The following is a 19756-nucleotide window of genomic DNA, read 5'->3' on the forward strand; positions in this document are numbered from 1 at the left end:
CTGTTATCTGACTCAGCTCTTTCTGGAGTACCATGCCACCATAAGACTTGCTTTTCAAGGCCCAGGATAGTGTTCCAAGCAGTGGCAGGGTGCACAGGATATGTTTTCAGCCATCTGGTGGTTGCTTCCACCATTGTAAGCACATAGCACTTGCCTTGGTGGATGTGTGGGCATGTGATATAGTCAATCTGCCAGGCTTCCCCATACCTATATTTCAGCCATCATCCTCCATAGCACAGAGGCTTTAACCGCTTGGCTTGCTTAATTGTAGCACGTTTCACATTCATGGATAACCTGTGTGATAATCCCAGCCTCACCTCAATCCCTGGAAAGGTGATGGAGCACCTCATTCTGGAAACCATCTCCACCCACATGGAAGACAAAAAGGCGATCAGGAGTAGTCAGCATGGGTTTGTAAGTCATGTTTGACCAACCTGATTGCCTTCTACGATGAAACAACTACCTGTGTGGATGAGGGGAGAGTAGTGGATATTGTCTATGTAAGTATAGAAGAATCTTTCTGGAAGATTTACTCAAGTAGGCAAGGGTTTGTCACTCAAGGAAGCTTTCCTGCCTGGGAAAAAGTAATCTTCCCAGGGATAGTCTTGTGTGTTTTCTCCTCCTGCATTCCAGAGAGGTTGACTCCCTGGTACAACAGAAGATAAGGTTCTCGCAGACATGTTTGAAGACCCCTGGGGGGGGGGGCAAACGGACGATAAAAAGGCCCTGAGGAGAACAGCGCATGCCTTTTTTCATGCCTGGTGCTTGCAGCATCATGGTAGTGTTCTTGGCTTTCAGAAACAAATTCTCCTAAATCTTCCCACTGCCTGGTATCTGGAGTATCTGCATGTAATTTTTCTTCACAGTCTACCTTGACTTCAACAAGGCTTTCAACACTGTCTCTCATGAAATCCTCATAGGCAAACTCAAGAAGTGTGGGTTAGATGAGTGGACAGTGGGATGGATTGAGAACTGGCTGAGTAGTAGATCCCAGAGGGTAGTGATCAGTGGTACAGAGTCTAGTTGGAGGTCTGTCACTAGTGGTGTCCCCTAGGGTTCTATACTGGGCCCAGTGTTGTTTAACTTGTTCATCAATGACTTGGATGAGGGGGTAGAGTGCCTTCTCAGCAAGTTCGTTGATGATACAAAACTGGGAGGAGTGGTCAATACCTCAGAGAGTTGTGTGGCCCTTCAGAGACCTCTACAGGTTGGAGAGATGGGCAGAGAAGAATCTTCTGAAATTTAACAAGGGCAAATGTAGGGTCCTGCACTTGGGGAGGAACAACCCCAGGCACCAGTACAGGCTGGGGGCTGACCTGCTGGAAAGCAGTACTGCAGAGAATGACCTGGGGATCCTGGTGGATAACGAACTGTCCATGAGCCAGCAGTGTGCCCTTGTGGCCAAGAAGGCCAACAGAATCCTGGGATGCTGTGAGACACTGGATCAGTAAAAGTATTTTATTATTGGGTCAGAACCAACTCGTGTGTGCATGTAGGGGGAAGGGCAGCCCCATAACTCACATGGCAGCCCCAGAACTCACATGGTAGGGCCGGAGCTCACATGGAGTAGCTGTCAGTCAAAAGGGCAGCCTGGTAACCCACCCACATCATGCCCCCTAGAACTCCTAACCCAGCCTCTGATTGGCTACATCACCCCTCATTCCCACCTGGGAGGCACTGAGTGGTCAGTGCCAGACATCCTGCCTGGGAGGAGTGGTCACAGGTAATAGCACATAAATACAGCAGCACATGAGGCCATCTTTCTCTTTCTTCTCTGGAACCTTTTGCTGCCACGTGAAGCTGGAATTCCATAGGACTCTTTGGTGGTAGCTCTTTAATAATCTGTTTCTTGTACTCTTTTAATCTCCTTTCTTTACTCTTTTCTCAATCTATTTTGGGTAACTTAAAACCAGTGGGTTGGATTCTGCTAAGTTGTGTGGGTTGGCATGTGCTGGGTCGATGCTTTGTGGAATGCTCTACTTGGCTGTATGTTACCCCTTTTAAACCTTTGCCAAAATCCTTATTTCCTCACATATTAAAAGTATCTCCTGAGGAAAAGTGTGTGGCTTTTCTCTCTTTAGGCTATCTCAAGGCTCTGCAAAAGTTTGGTGGGTGAAACTTTTGGAGTCATATATTTTTAAAGTAATACCCCCAGTTAAGCTTGTGGCTTTGGGACTGGAGTCTTACAGATGCATTAGAAAGAGCATTGCCAGCAGGTCAAGGGAGGTGATCCTGCCCCTCTACTCAGCCCTGGTGAGGCCACATTTGGAGTATTGTGTCCAGTTCTGGACTTCTCAGTGCAAGAGAGATGTGGAGCTCCTAAAGCAGGTGCAGCAGGAAGCTACTAAGTTGGTCTAGGGTCTAGAGAACCTCTCTTATGAGGAAAGGCTGAGAAAGATGGGCCTGTTCAGCCTCAAGAAGAGGTGACTGAGAGGGGACCTCATAAATGTGTATAAATATCTAAAGGATGGGTGTCAAGAGGATGGAGTGAGGCTCTTCTTGGTAGTGCCAACCAATAGAACAAGATGCAATGGGCAGAAACTGATGCACAGGAAGTTCCACCTGAATATGAAGAAGAACTTTACTGTGCGACAGAGCACTGGAACAGATTGCCCAGGGAGGTTGTGGAGTTTCCCTTACTGGAGATATTCAAGAACTGTTTGGATGCAATCCTGTGCCATGGGCTCTAGGATGACCCTGCTTCAGCAGGGAGGTTGGACCAGATGACCCACTGTGGCCCCTTCCAACCTGACCCATTCTGTGATTCTGTGATAGTGTCCATGGTTAAGTCCACCCCTTGATTGCAAATCCATCTATATGTTGCATCTCTTCCTTGATGACCCAAGGTGTCCTGGGCCAACTGAGCTAGAAATAATTCACCCTTACGTGACCAATCCAAATCCACCTGAGGTACTTCAGTCTTAGCAGTCTGATCCACCTGCTGGTTGTTCTGATGTTTTTTAGTGGTCTGATCCTTGCATACATGAGCATCTACATGATGTACCTTTGCGACCAGGTTCTCCACCCAGGAAAAAATATCTTGCCATAATGCAACAGACCAGATGGTTTTGCCTCTGCACTGCCAGTTATTCTGCTTCCATTGCTGCAGCCACCCCCTGATGCCAATTTTATGCCCCAAAAGCACGGACAGAGAAACTGCTCAAAGTTTTCAGCCTTTAAGCAGGAGGTATTTATTTTCGACAGTCAGGAAGCAGCCAGGTCTTCCTGGACAAAACTGCTTCGTTCGAGTAACTTACAGCTGAGCTTTTTATACAATTTTTGCTAAGCAATTGCATCATACAATATGAATATTTATTATATTGCAACATCTTCTTTTAATATTCATAACAGGCGGAGTTGAGGTGGAGTTAGAGGTGTGGTCTTCAATTTGGGGAGAATTTGAGGGGTAGTTCCTGTTCTTCAGCCTCATGAACCCGTGTCCTTTTCCTTCATCACTCTCACAAACTTTTGAACCTTCCCTAATTTGGATAGTTTCCTTGTGCATTTGGCAGGGATTTCCAGTGTCTGGCAAGAGTACTTGATTTCTTGGCTCATCCCTTTTCTTATCTCCCTTTGTTTACCTTTCATATGTCCATTTATGTGTGAGTTAGCGTTTTTAGTTCTTTTCGTTCTCTTGTGTGCTTATGCTTATGTTCCTTCATGTCAGCGCGTCCTGTACTCCTTAGTGAATTTATTACCTCCGCTGTTTCTTAATACTAAGTTCTCTATGCTTTTACTTAAAGCCTGCATTTTGAGTTTAACTCTCTAATTCTTGTATTGCTATACTATATTCGCTTTCCAGGTTTTACCTGGCTTCACCCCACAGGGCATTTGCCACATCCATGAGTCAGTATAGAGACAAAGTATCGGCCATTTTTCTCACTCAGCAATGTCTAAGGACAACTGGATGGCTTTCACCTCTGCAAACTGACTTAATTCACCTTCTTCAGCAGTTTCTGTGAGTTGTCATCGGGGACTCCGTAGAACCGCCTTCCATGTCTGATGCTTTTCCTGCAAGACGGCAGGACCCATCAATGAAAAAGGCATATTGCTTCTCATTTTCTGGTAATTTATTATCCAATGGGGCCTCAATATAATGCATCACCTCTTCCTCTTGTGACATTCCAAAGTCTTTGCCTTCTGGACAGTCCATGATCACTTCCAAGATTCCTGGATGACTGGGGTTCCCTATTTGAGGTCGCTGTGTGATCCACTTACTCCATGGTAGCATCAGTTGCGTGATGTGTGGAGGAGATGCTCACTTTGAACATCCAGCCCAGCAGTGGCAACCAGAGTGCCAGGAGGAGCTGTGCTTCACTACCAATCACTTCCATAGCAGCTCAAACCCCTTCATACACTGCCAGCATCTCTGTTTCAGTTGGAGCATAGCGGGCTCCAGATCCTCTGTATCCCCATCGCCAAAAGCCTAGGGATCAACCTTTAGTCTCCCCTGGTACTTTCTGCCAGAGGCTCCAGGTAGTGCCATTCTCCCTAGGTGCAGTATAGAGTATATTTTTTACATCTTGCCCTGTCCAGACTAGCCTGAGGGCATGATCAGATCCATTCGGATCTGACAAAGTCCACCTTTCCATTTTATTCCTAAAAACTGCATCTCCTGTGCAGGTCTCTTGACCTTACTCCATTTTATGATGTATCTGGCTTTCAGAAGGATTTGGGTTATTTTCTTCCCTTTCTCAAAAACTCCTTCTGCTGTGTTGCTGCATGCGATGATGTCATCAATGTATTGCAGGTGTTCTGGAGCTTCACCCTGCTCCAGTGCAGTCTGGATCAGTCCATGGAAGATGGTAGGGCTGTATTTCCACCCCTGGGGCAGTTGATTCCAGGTGTACTGGATGCCCCTCCAAGTGAAAGTGAACTGTGGCCTGCACTCTGCCACCAAAAGGATTGAGAAAAAGGCATTAGCGATATCCATTGTGACATATGCCTTGGCTGCCTTTGACTCCAGTTTCGTATTGAAATTCTAGCATGTCCAGTATGGCAGCACTCAGTGGCGGTATGACTTCCTTTAGGCCATGATAGTCTATTGTTAGTCTCCATTAGATTTTTGTACTGGCCATATAGGGCTATTAAAGAGTGAGTGGGTCCTGCTGATCACTGATCTGTAGTTGACAAATCAACTTATGGATGGGAATCAGGAAGTCTTGGTTGTTGTGATATTGCTGCAATTGCACCGTTGTGGTAGCAATTGACACCTGTTGTTCTTCAACTTTCAGCAACCCCACAAAAGAAGGGTCCTCTGAAAAACCAGTCAAGGTAGACAGCCATTTCATTTCCTCCATCTCCTAGACAGCTATACTGAAAGCCTACCTATACCCTTTTGGGTCCTTGAAATACCTTTTCCTACAATAATTTATGCCAAGGATGCACGGGGCCCCTGGGTCAGTCCCAGTGGGGTGCTTTTGCCACTCATTTCCAGTCAGGCTGACTTCAACCTCCAATACAGTCAACTGTTGGGATCCCTCTGTCACTCCAGAAATACAAATGGGTTCTGCACCTGCATAGCTTGATGGCATCAGGGTACACTGCGACGTATGAATATAGTACATAAATAAATTACACGGACCCAGCTAGCTTGTTGGTGGTTCAGCACCAAATCCTCCTTTATTCAAATGAAACAACACCTTTTATAGGCACCTCAAAGTAACACATGACTCCCTTGACCAATTACCAAGGGCATCTCACTGCCCATGTGTGGGAGTACTTCAGGACTTCATTTCCCAGGATGCCTCATCCAGCATCCTCCCTGTAACCCGACTCCTACATCTCCCCTCTTCTTTATTATTATGAGGAAGTACAGAATATTACATGTAATAGTACATTTTAAACTTTGTAAACTCCCTTTAACAATCACCACTGCGTCACAGTGACTCAGCTCACTGCCCACTTTGGTCTCTCAACAAACTTACTTATTTGAACCTTTATCTGTAATCCTTGAAACTTGCTTGACATAAATTTGAACTTTTATTTCCTAAAGGTTTGTGTGTATTTGGGATAAACAACAACTTTATTAACCTGAAAACTGTCAGAGACTGAAACGGTTAATGATTTATGCATTCTAGGAGACTTTTGCAGGCTTTTGACCTCTGATGGGCAGTTGGGCCCATCCCTCCCTCCAGTGCTGAAGGTGTCAAGCCCTGAAAAGGCAGAAAGACCTGAGTTTATACCTCTGATGGCCCATCAAAGCCCATCCCCCCCTCTGCCAATCTTGAAAGGTGGGAACCAGGCCAGACACAGAAACTCTGCGCAGGCCCAGGGAGAGTTTGGAGGCTCGAGGCATGATCCGTGACACTAACCATGGGTATAATAACTCATAACTTCTTGGAACGTGGGGGCTTCCCTCCTTCACCCCCAGCAGATCATGGAAGCGGCAACTACCAAGTGTCATCGCTGGACCCCGTGGGCGGTGACTATATAAGTTTTTTCTACTCTCATCTTTTCTTTTTTCCTTGCTCTCCCTTACTCTTATCCTGTCTTTCTCTTCCCTATGCATTTTCTCCCCCCCCCCCCCAAGGTTATCTCTATGTCACATTGTTATATGACAACACCCAAAATGCTAGCATACCTGTTGATACAGAATTGTTAAAATAAACATTACCAATATATGTTTTCAGACACCGATTATTCAGTGTCGTTTCACTCTAATCCACCCCAAGGGAATTATTGATAAGAACCTGAGTTACCCCCCTCCCCTTTCTCTGAGGTAGGTCGTAACATTTTTGACATAGTCGGTAGGATCCTTTGGATATGGTGGAGTAATTGGTGTAGTCCAAAAGTGATACCGAGGGTGAGTCAAATGGTGACTGTCCCCTCGTTGTAAAATTATAGTGAGAATTTTTCTCTTCTCAGTGTGACCCGGGCACATCAGACCTGTTGAAAGGTTTCCTGGTGTAGGCTGGACCTGTTGAAAGGTTCTCTGGTACCTGGACCTGTTGAAAGGTTTTTCAGGAAAGAGTCAAGCCGACCTTCAGAGGGTTAAGGGGGAGAAAGACATTAACCTGAGCTGGGTTAATGATTGAGTCAAAAGGAACGACACCCCACATTGAGTTATATGAGGATTATTCCCTCCTGATCTCTGTCCTTGGTTTAGGACTGTTTTTTGTAGGTGCTGTTTTAGGCGTTGTCCTTAGAACAGTGAGAAAGGAAAGATCAACTATTCAGAAATCTGTAAGGGAACCGATAAAATCTTTCCAAGAGTCAATGAAAACTTTGCAGGACCAGCTAGAAAAAGAGGCTATTCAGAAATCTACAGGTGAAGTGATAAGATCTCTTCAAGAGTCAATGAAGGCATTACAGAAGCAATTAGAAAAAGAACGCTTGCAGTTAACTGCTGAGCGTGAAGCAGTTCGGAGGGAGAGGGAAATTAATTTGTTGCTTTGGTCAGCCCTGCAAGATGAGGAGGAACAAAATGAAAGGCTTAAAAAGGTACTAGAAATGAAAAATTGTGACCTACGGGACATCAATTTAAAATACCCTAGACCGGTAGATGTTAACAAATCCCTGTACCCCTCTGGGGAATCGGAAGAGGTTAAGCAAAGTTATCCGGAGGATGAAGTAATACATATGCGTCCCCTCATTAAAACTGAAACCACTGGCCAGGGGGAAGATCGGCAAACTACCACATGGACTATCCCGTACACGGGGGAAGCACTGGCCAAAATTCAGGAAAAATACAGCCGTAAAGCCAGTGAATCAGAGACTGAATATGTGTGGAGAGTGTCCCTTACTGGGGGAGACCAAATTTTATTGAGTAAAGATGAGACCAGAGGATTTTGGGGCCCGGGGGTCTTCCTGACCACAAATGATAACCGAGCACCGTGGTCCCTGACCCAGAGGGCTGCCTACTGGGCAGGCGGGTTAGACCCTACAGAAAGGGGAGATCCTCACACAATTAAAACACCCACAATTGACCACATTGTAAAAAGTGTACAAAAAACCGCATGTCTCCAATTAATGCACACAAAATTATTAGACCCACAACGAAATTTCCCAATGGAACTTGAAGTGGATCCACAGAGATTTCTGGTCTTAATGCACTAAAAGTTTATGCTAAACAATTACAGGAGCGCATAAAGGCAACCCCCAGACCTAGAAGAAGGGGTACTCCACCAGGGATAACCTGGTTGGAAATAGCCCAAGAATTAATAGCTACTGGTCGGCAACTGGGGGTCTCTGGTACAAGTGGCCAGAGAATACGCAGCAGGAGGGCAGGGGAGGTCCAAAAACCTACCTCACCAGGTATTTGTCAACAAAATGTGTCATCTAGCAGGTGAAAGAGGTACAGTTTGTGGGTGGAGGGTGTTGCAAAAGGAATTCCTCAAGAAGTGATGGACAAATTACCCACTGCTAATTTGGAATACTTGATAATGCACTGGGATAAGATCAAAAAACATGAGTCACCCCTAGGGGCAGCCCTCCTAAGGAGTCCAACACTGTGATCCCCTCAGCCTCTCCAGAAACCGGACTAACCAGTTTGACCAGTTCTGAGTCAAGAAACTGGACTTACTGCTCTCAAGTAAATAAACCAAAAAATGACCAGTGAGTTTATGAGAGAAAGCTTACAGAAAACAACCACAGAGATACGGTAATCACTTTTCCTCTTGGCCCTTTTAAATCTTTGGTTACATTCGTAGTAGACATGGGTGCACAGGTCTCAGCAGTCCAAATTGAAGCTGCTACTCATTGTGGCATTAAACCAGACAAAAAAAAGATATGGGTAACTGACGCTTTTGGCAAATCCCAACCCCAATACACTGCTCGGGTGAAATGCTGGTTACCTGGAGATGAGACAGCCACAGAAACTATCATGACTGTGGGGTCATTACCAGCTAACATCCTGGAATTAGATCTACTAAAGGGGCGTAACGGTGGAGGGGTATGGACAGAATGCTCACAGATCAATATGATTGGCAAAAATGTCCACTTTATTAGAGGAAAGACAGCTTATATGCTGTTTCTGACACACAGACGTGATTCTTTCCCAGGTTACATAGGATACATAAGGAAAACACATCGTGCTGCACAGTACCAATTGGACCAGAGCAGGTGTCCATAAAACTTGTTTACCTGCCAAAAGGACTCCTCCTTCACCTTGGCACAAGGTCTGCAACCATGTTAGTGGCGTAGTATTTTTTATTGTCTGCACCCAACCATGCCAAGGCAAAGGTCGCAGAAATGCAACAGAAATTGTTCACACAATTTCTGTCCTCCGACAAATCCCCCGTTGAAGTTTGAACAATTTAAATTGCATTTCTGTAACATTCCTTGTTGCACCCATAAAACAAACATACAATAACACTACCATCATTAATAAACTTAACAACCTATTGACCCCAAGATATGTGCTCTCGAAGTGCGCCGAAAAGTGCTTCTCTAAATGTAGGGTTTGTTCCTAAAAGTTTTATTCAGTCTAAAAGTGTCTTCTGTTTTAATGTAAAAGTATTTGTGTATTTATTCATCCAAATGTGTGTGTATATTTGTTATCAGAACACAGTAAACATCATGCAGTCACACACATACACGCATACAAACTTTCACAGTGACCACTGTCAACACACTTTCGCACACACTCCTGAGTTCCATGTCACTGTGTTTTAAACTTTCTTTTACTAACATGTAGTGAATAATCTAAAATCTTTACCTTCTAGAATTATGTGCTTAAGTGTACTAAAAAATTGTGCTTTAATAAGACTAAAAATACTGTGCTTTGACAACACTAAGATGTGCTCTTAATGATGCTGACAAAACTGTTATATACAACACCTTCTAACAGTGCTAATATTACCTACAGCAATGTTAGTCCTGATCTGAAGAATCAACTCCTTTCCAGGGCTTAATCCATCAAGCCGGTATCCATCGAACACCTGTGTCTGTTAGGATGCAAGTATAGCCTCTTCCAGTAATCTTCACTTCTGCAGACCCTTTCCATTCCCCCGTTTGCGAATCCTTATATTGTACTTTAACTACTACCTGTTGACTTACAGACCCAACTGCAAAGAAGTGTTATGAATAACAATGGGAGGGTCTGTTCTAGTACCCATCAACTGCAAAAAATTCAGCACATATAACACTTTTGCAAGCCGGTCATGTGGACTGGCTAGCTCTTCTCCCCCTTTCTGCTTTTGCAAAAGTGACTTCAGAACTCCGTGAGTTCGTTCAATAATAGCTTGACCTGTAGGAGAATTAGCAATACCAGTAACATGAGAAATACCTCAATTCATACAGAATCTTTGGAAACGTTGGGAGGTATAACCAGGTCCATTGTCAGTTTTAAGTTCTGTGGGGACCCCTAGGGCTGCTATGCATGCATACATATGTCGAATGACATATCTGGTACCTTCTCCAGCCTGAGCAAAGGCCCACATGGCATGAGAAAAGGTATCAATGCATACATGCACATATTTTAACCTCCCAAATTCCGCAACATGAGTAACATCCATTTGCCAAAGATGCAATGCTTGTAGCCCCCGAGGACTGACTACTAAGTCAATGCCCAGTCCGTTCTTATGACAGGCTGAACAGGCCTGTACAATTCCTCGTGCATCCGATGAAGTGAGCCCAAGCTGCCTAATACATTGGCAGACTGATGGAAAAAGTCATGAGACAAGACTACTTGCTGAAACTTATTTACTGCAGGATCAGTCTACGCAGGTGCCATTAATTTATCTGCTCTGTTATTCCCAATTGCTAAACCACCGTCTAGTTTCTGATGGCTTCTTATGTGAGTGGCGAAGTAGGGCTGTGTTCGCTGATCTAGCAAATGCAGCAACTGTGTCATAAGTGCTGCTAAGATTTTATTTTTCAGTGTTTTGATCATTGCTCGCTCGATTCGTTGCACTGTACCCACTACATAAAGTGAATCTGAAACCACATTAACAGGTTCTTCCATCCAGAAGTTTAAGGCCCACACCACACCCCTCAATTCAAGGGTTTGTAATGTGTCTCCTGAAACACCCAGAAGTATTTTATGTTTCCATTCTGCTCATGTTATGGGTTATAAATCTGAGAGAGGAATTTTCCCTTCCCCTGCTTTCTCTGTAAGAGAAACAGAGTTCAGAGGGGGGAAGGGAGTCGATTAGCCTTACAAAGGAACTGACCGATCTGCTTAATCAGCCTTTAACTGCTGGGGTGAGGGGGGAATGTTGGAGACAGAGACGGGGAGGACAGGAGAGACGGCAGTGTTCGGACCAGGACGGGGACGGGGACTGTTTTCAGGCATCTCTAGAGGAAGGTCTGGGAGCCAACTCTCTTCCCTGGTTTTTTCCGTCCTGGTAAGGCCTGCCTGCCGACCCTGCACTGCCAGTGTGGTGTGATTCCCGCCAGGGCTGACGAGTCTTTGCTGCTTCTTTTCATCGGAGAGGTCTGTACTTGCTGGGAGAAAGAGGGAGAGCTTTGGAAACACTGTCATCTGGGAACAGTGGGTCCTCTTGAGGGGTGAACTTTTTTTTTTTTCCCTCACATCTTCCCTCCATTGAGGAGAAGGGGTGTCCCCCCCCGTTTCCCTCTCGGTATTCTCCTGCGGACCAGGGCTGCTCCCTCCAGACCCCTCTGCCCACGTGGTGGCTGCCGGAGCCCACAGCGCCCCCTGCCGACCACAACCAGGTACTGCAGGCCCTGCACCTTCCAGCGATCCCACAGCGCCCCCTGCAGGCCACAACAGGGCGCTGCAGACCCTGCACCTTCCAGCGATCCAACAACATCCCCGGCAGGCCACAATTAGGACTGTGCTAACGGACAGAGGAGTATCCATTTAGACTTGCTGTTGTTATTGTTGTTTCTTGTTACTCTTTTTGCGAACATGCATATACCTTTTAATAAAGGGTTGTTATTCTGTTTTTCCACATTTTCCTGGCGTAAAGCCCCTTAATTTGACATTACAATTGCAAAGAGAGAGGAGTTTGGTCTACCTCATAACTCATCCTCTTTAGTAAACAGTCCAGTCTCATTACGACTGCGACAGTTCCCTCCTGCCAAGTAATTGCTGCATGCCAAGATTTTCTACCGGCGTCTGTAAAAACAGTAATCCCAGCAACTGGGTCATCTGAACGCAACACAAGCTGCTCAATCGTCTGATGTTGCAGCAAAGGCAGCAATTTGTCTGACGGATAATGATTGGTGACCAGACCTTCAAAGTCTGCCATGGCTATCTGGAATGGTTCTGATTTCTCAAACAACCACTCCAAATAGTTCTGGGCAACTGGTACAAATATTACAGATGAATCCCTGCCAATTAATTCACAAACCCTCGGTCGCCCTTTTATAACAAGTTGTGCAAACAATTCAGGTCATGTTATGATTGTCTTTTTGGGTTGATATGATAAAAATACCCATTCTAAAATTCTCACACAGGTTGCGATTTGACAGATGATACCCAATGGATGCTTTCTGCCCTCTCCAGAATTGACAAGTAGGTACTGCACTGGTTGGTCTTCTCTAATTCTACAGGCATATCCTGCAGGTATTTTTCCTGAGATATTAACGATAGCTGCTTTTTGGTCTTCTGACAATTCTCTTGGAAGTCCTGCCTGAGCAACTGATTCTAGTAAAGGCATCAGAGGAGCTAGATCATCATTGGTTATTCCACACACAGGTCTGACCCACTGTATGTCACCCATCAACTTCTGCACATCAGTCAGAGTTTTTATGGCAGTGTTAACGACTAATTTCTGTGGCCTCACTATACCATTCGTGATGGTCCAATCCAGGTATTGCCATGGCTCCTGCTTCTGAATCTTTTCAGGGGCAATTTTGAGACCTCGACGACCCAACTCTTGTTCTAATTGCTGTAACAGCGCAGGCACATCCAAATGTTTTCCTGCTATCAGAATATCATCTATGTAATGATATACTAATAAGTCAGGATGTTGGGTTCGAAATGACTGCAAGGCCCATGCAACATAAATTTGACACATAGTGGGTGACTTTTTCATCCCCTGGGGAAGAGTTATCCAATGAAAACGCTGTGCTGGTTCTGCTTTGTTAATTGAAGGCACTGTGAAGGCAAACCTGACAGCATCATCTGGATGCAAAGGGATTGTGAAAAAACAGTCCTTTAAATCTATCACCAGCATGACCCAATCATGGGGGATCATCATAGGAGAAGGCAGATCAGCCTGTAAGGGTCCCATATCTTCCATGACCGCATTGACAGCTCGCAGATCATGTAATAATCTCCATTTTCCTGATTTCTTTGGGATGGCAAATATGGGGGTGTTCCATGGACTCAAAGATGGAACAATATGGTCTGCATCCAATTGCTCCTGAACTAATTGTGAACTAATTGCAGCCTCTCCTTTTTCAGCTGCCACTGATCTATCCATACTGTTTTTTCTGTTTTCCACTGCAGTTTTAAGGTCGGTTGCCTATCAATGGTCGCTCCTGAAAAGGAGAAGTAATCAGGCGTGTAAACCGAGAAGATGCAAAAACGAGTTCTAGAGTCAGAGACACATCCTCATAGAGGTACAGTCAATGCTCTCACTTTATTCCAAAAATACACACATTATCAAGGGTCCTACAGGGTTCACACGCTCTATTCTAACTTTCTATTGGTTACATTTACTTTCACACACTATATCTATAACTTTATTGGCTCTACTAGCCAAGGCACATTTCCAGGCCCCCTCCATCTTCTGGTTTCTCACACTCGGGATAACAACCTCCTTCCTTGTTTTCCTCTATGCAGCTTTCTGATATCTGCTGCTCAAGGACACACATCTGCTGCTGGAGAACACAGGTCCCTGCCGTCCAGCACGCAGGCCGGATTGTGCAGGCAGACCTGAAGCAGTATATGTCCTGCATCATCTAAGATTCTTTCAACAATTCCCCCTTTTTCTTTTGCACAATCCAGGCCTGACTGATGGTCTTTCGCTTGGTTCAACTCTTTGTTCCATGTGGTTCTTGAAAACTTTTATTTTTCAAATGAAACTTTATTTAACTCAGGGTTATGTGTCTCCCACTCTTTATCCAAAGGTGCTTATGCATATGTGAGGTAATATGGTTTACGCATTTGTGAGTAAAACCAGAATATATTAATAATCATATATTCATACATTCACATGCATACATTCACACAACTTTCATGCGTGATGGCCATCACTTCATGCTCTCACACAAACATACTTTTGAGTTGTATTTTACTGTGTTTTCTGGTTGTGGACTGAGAAATTATCATTCTTGTGTTTTACCCTCAGATGAGTAAGATCTAATTATGCATTTCTTGTTTTTATGAGAGTATAACTTGGAAAACAGGAAAACATAAACATATTTCTGCCTCACATTCAATTCAAAACCCAAATACATACAAACATTCTTATAATTTAAAGATAAATATATACTCCTATTTTTACAGCAAAACACACACTTCTCTATGCAAATGGGCTTTTGGACTTCAAAGAGAACTTGTCAGTAGTCACTACAAAAACTTCAAAAGCTCCAGTTCTCCACCACGTTTAAAACAATTCTGGCTATTTAGGCAAGCAACCTCAAGAAACAGTCAGCAAGACCACCTCATGAACTTATCTTTCCTCACCCCCCCCCTTGTTTTTTTTTTTTGTACTGAAATTAAACTGTTAAGCTAGGTGTTGCATGAATAAAAAGCTTAGCTTTGTTGACTTTGAGCTTAGTGTCCCATGTAAGGATGGGTCTTTATATGATTTGCCTGTGGCGTGCTGTATCTCGGGGGTCTGTCTTAACATCATCTTCTTTTTCACTGTTTCTGTCAAATGTTTTTGGAGAGTTGTCAACTAATAGCAAAATACCAATTAATCTCAAGTTATACAAGATGGTTGTTTCAGGGACAAAGTTCCCATCTATCAGCACTTGCATCATCCAATTAAGCACAAATACATTCCCACCGCATGGTCTGTGGTTGGACCATGCCATTGTTGAACAAGTTAAGCAGCATATTGATGAAAAACAAGGAAAAAAACATAGAATATCTACAACAAAGGACTAATAGGAAAAGGGTAGACAATAATATCTTTGTAACCATATCCATCTTTAGTGAAGAGATCGGAATAGGTTCTAGCTGTTCCTGCTTCACTGGGTCAGCCAGGGTCACTTGCATGCTATGCCGTGGTTGCAGGTAATCATAATCTCTTTGTAGTCAGCATACAGGGGGTCAGCATCCTACTGTTGAATGTAGACATAATCTCCAAGTTGGAATAGATGAACAAGAGTGTTTAATCTCACGGGTTCGGATTACAGAATGAATCTGTGGAATTTCTGCAAAATAGAGCCTAGACTATTAAACAATTTTCACAAAAGAATTTCAAATTTCAGAATTTTTGTAACTTGACCGTACGAGAGGAATATAGGTTTTATAGTACGAAGTGGTTGGTTGTCAGTTACTAATAAAAGGTTGTAGAGAATCATGTAGGACAAAGCAGGTAGTGCAATACAATCAGGCAGAACCTAAGAGCATTAAGAACATAAAGAAAAATATCCAGGACATGATTAAAAGTCACTCAACTAAGACATGCAGTAAAGGAATGCACAAGTTAGATAAAGCATTCAAACAACAGAAACCATCATGCTATGAAGTTAGCAGTCTATCAAAAGATTGTGGGCATGATGCGAGCTAGGGTCTATGTGGGGAGAAGGGGGGGGTGTCCAAAAAACATCAGCCTTTCATTTACAGCTTTGCTAACCAGTCACTGTCTTGCTTTCTAACACAGGGTTCTTTTTCTGTGAGGCTCAGCACTTCATGCATTGTTATTTATAATCTTGTGTAGAGTTGTAAATTAAAAGATTTCTTTTATATGTTGCAGCAGTCAGAGAGGAGAGAGAGAGATTTTAAACAATTCTTGCCACTTGCTATAAAACTCCTGGGATAAAGCATATGCAAACAATATCAACTTCCAGGAGAGACAATAGAAATATAATATCAATAACTATAGTATTGTCTGGTAATTTGACAGTATTATTCAAACTATACTAGCAATCCATTCTTTTAAAGTTTTTCCAGTTTGGATATTATGAAGTAAATTCACTGAAGATATCTCTAAAGCTAGTGAGAGATCTTCAAAAGTCAGTTGATATAGAATTTGGAGTTTGTTTTCAAATTCCAGCTAAATTCATAATACAAATTTAATCATATTATGACTTTCTATATTGGAGTCAAAATGTAAGTTTTAATCCTAACTCTGATTCTTGTTTACGAGCAATGCAACATAGAACAATAAGTTAAAATACATTGTTGGTATACCAATCTAAGAAGCAAAAACCTTCTTAGCTCTGGTAATATTTATTAAGGTAAGAGACCTGCTACATAAGAAAGAAAAAAAACCAATGTATTTTGTTCTTTAGGATACATGGTCTGCACTAAATGGCCAATGTATGGCTGTGGTTGTTTGTGATATATAAATAATCGTGATTCGTGAAACAAATGAGTGATTACATCAAAATAAAACAAACGGATTGTAAAACTTAATTGCACCCCCATAAAGAAATAAAACAGACCCTCACAAGGTCAAGAGGCCTAAAACCTCCTTACTATCCTAAGAATGAAATATAGTAGAACTTTAAATCTTTAGGCGCCTGTTCGTCCAAGAATACATGAATTATGACTGGTTGTAGAGATAACCCTTTTAACTTTAGCTGTAAGAAAACCCATATATTAAATACTTAGCAAAAACCTGTAGAATGTATATGTATATGATATAATTAATATGCATGAAGTAACTAAGATAAATACTAAATGTACCCTGTAGTAAGGGTGTGCAGATTTGGGAAACTGGTCCCATTTCTGTCACCCAACCGGTTGCTTGCTTTTATCATATAATAAACTATTATTCAAAAACTTATAGAAACTCGAGACTTTGTTTATCACATTGTTGTCCTGATTAATAGAAAAAATGAAAAAGTAACTAGAAGAGTTTCCTTAATTTACTGTATTCTGCATCATCTTCCCAGCTTCTGGTCAAGTTCGCTGGAGCCACAGATTGACTCCTCTATTCATGCGAATTACTAATGACAGATTGAGAATGAATACATTTTTATTTGTGACTCTTTTAATTAATTTTAATATTATTTCTAACTTTTTTTGTTTGTTTGTTTTTGTTTTTTCTTTAAATCTCTACTGTGGTATGTGACTCAGGTTTCAGTTTGCAGTGTTTCGCTTCTCCTCCCCCTATCCTGTAGGCAGGGAGATTCAAAGCGAGACAGGAGAGGTTTTTTAGATTTTTTGCCCTTCCTCCCACAAACTGTAAGGCAAAAATATTTCTTTCCCCAATCAGAAGATTGCAAAGTTGCAGCCTCTATAAAGCAGGAGGGTTCTACACCCCCCCCTTTTTTTTTCTTTTTTTTTTTTTTTTCTGAGTTTGGCCAGAGGAGGTCTCCTACTCAGTTGCTCGGCAACAAACTATCTCTATTGTGAGAGCCACTAACACCTTATCTCTTTCTCTGCTAAGGCAAAGGCAAAGTTTTGCAAGGCGGCTTTTTATCCTTTTTGTCAAAACCCTACTTTTTGCTTTTTTCTTTTTGCTGAATACAATATTTTTTCAGAAGGGTTTTATAGGGGTAAAACAGCTAAGAATAAGGCCTTTCACTAAGATTTTCGTACAAATACTCATTTCCCGGAAAAATTCCCTAAAACTGTCTGCATACTAGCTTGCAGGTAAACGCAAGTCTTTGGGTTTAAGTTACCTACAAGTGAGTAGAAGGACTAAAGAGAGAGATTTTGCGTTCTTTTCTCGACCACTTCGTTTTCTTTCTCACTGCAACCTCTGTTGCTGTTCCCGCTCGCTCTCCCCCCCCTGCCCTCGCGGGGGGGGGGGAAGGGAGACAGAACCCACTGCAGTTTTTTAGTGTCTGTTCTCGCTGCTGCAGCCTCGAGCCGCCTCTCCGCTGCGGTTGCCGGCACCGGTAGCAGTTTGAATAATCTCAAAGGTAAATTCCTATGCTCCTGTGTCATCCGAGACCCCTCTTCCGGACCCTTATCCCTGGGTTTTAACAGTTACTAACAAACCCATGGTCGCTTCTCCACACACACGCACAACCCCTAATACACACACACACACACACACACTAGCACGGCATAGTTAGCAACACCGTGAGCCCACAACGACACACCGGACAAACAACAGAGTCAACACGAGAGTTAACAGAAACACAGGAAAGCAGTCTTCTAGCCTACTCCCCTTCTCAACAAGAAGTGATACTTTTCCAGAGTTACTCCATCCCTGTTTCCCTCTGGGGCCGCTCCTGGTTTTTTCTTGCACTGTTACTGCCGGGCTGCTCTCCTGCCGGCTCTCGAGTACTCCTGTTTTACCCCCGCGGTGCTGCCTCGCCCTGCTCTGCTACGCCGTGAGGGTTTTCCGGCCATAGCGTCTCTCTGGTGTTCATCTGCATCACGATTCTGCACGGAAATCATGGCGGCAGCCAAGGTTCGAATTCACACAGTTCGGTCGGGGCAGTGTGTGCCAGACCGCGACGCACTCCCCCCTTCAGCAGGATGACTGCACGACCAAGAAGTTTCGCAGTAGCAGCGAGGGTAATCAAGTCCCAAAGTCTATCTCCCAAACCCCGCCATTTGTCAAAGGCGAAAAGGAGAGGGGGTACTTTAAAGAAACCATTTTCACAGGTCCAAGCAATAAGCTTGTCAAATACCTTCTCAGCTAGTTTCACCTTGCTTAGCAAGGATAGTTAACAGCAGCTTTTTAGCTGCAGCAAACTCTGCTTCCAGGCTTGCAGCAAATGACAGGGGGAAGGTAGCGATCCTTCCTACCTCGGTTCTCGCCGACTGGCCCACGACCGAAACTCCTCTGTCCAGCTTCTATCAGCCTCTCACGTCTCCAACCGCATCTCACTGCAAGGAGGTCAATCGGCTATCCGCATTCTTCTAATGTTTCGCGCTTTTTATCACCTTTCCGGGCGCCAGATAAAACGAGAAGATGCAAAAACGAGCTCGAGAGTCAGAGACACATCCTCATAGAGGTACAGTCAATGCTCTCACTTTATTCCAAAAATACACACATTATCAAGGGTCCTACAGGGTTCACACGCTCTATTCTAACTTTCTATTGGTTCCATTTACTTTCACACACTATATCTATAACTTTATTGGCTCTACTAGCCAAGACACATTTCCAGGCCCCCCCATCTTCTGGTTTCTCACACTCGGGATAACAACCTCCTTCCTTGTTTTCCTCTATGCAGCTTTCTGATATCTGCTGCTCAAGGACACACATCTGCTGCTGGAGAACACAGGTCCCTGCCGTCCGGCACGCAGGTCGGATTGCGCAAGCAGGCCTGAAGCAGTATAGGTCCTGCATCATCTAAGATTCTTCCAACAGGCGTGCTCCCATTTGCCCCAACAGATCTTGACCTATCAGGCCTACTGGTAAAGACAACACATAAGGACACGTTCCCACTATTGCTCCATCAGAAAACTGAAAAGGTATCACATCTCTGCTGATCCATGTCTGCTGTACACCGCCTACTCCCTTAACTCCTGTAGGTGCCATTTCCACAGGCCGTGCTTGAGGTCATTTATGTTTAGGAATAATTGAAATGTCAGCCCCGGTGTCAAGAAACATAGTCATAGTGCTGGATTGTCCATCGGGATGCCGTATAATTACATCTTCCTCAGGTTTTCCCTGCTTTATGTCTACTGCTAACATCACCTCAGGGGGGCCTGTAGAGCCAAAACCCCCCATCTCCTCGTGTCAGTGGTTCTGCATTGGGCACTTCTGCTTTAAAAGGCACTAGCTGAGCTATTTAACTGTTAGCAGGAATAAAA

General features: G+C 43.7%; 1 long non-coding RNA gene across 1 annotated transcript; it reads left to right on the forward strand.

The window, feature by feature from the left end:
• Positions 1-7278: 7278 nt before the first annotated feature.
• Positions 7279-15807, forward strand: LOC116780025. Its single transcript, XR_004354290.1, has 3 exons — positions 7279-7362; positions 15596-15600; positions 15797-15807. It is a non-coding gene; the product is annotated as an uncharacterized LOC116780025 (long non-coding RNA).
• Positions 15808-19756: the final 3949 nt, after the last annotated feature.

The sequence above is a fragment of the Chiroxiphia lanceolata genome, chromosome W (assembly GCF_009829145.1).
Source record: "Chiroxiphia lanceolata isolate bChiLan1 chromosome W, bChiLan1.pri, whole genome shotgun sequence".
Taxonomy (NCBI): Eukaryota; Metazoa; Chordata; class Aves; order Passeriformes; family Pipridae; genus Chiroxiphia; species Chiroxiphia lanceolata.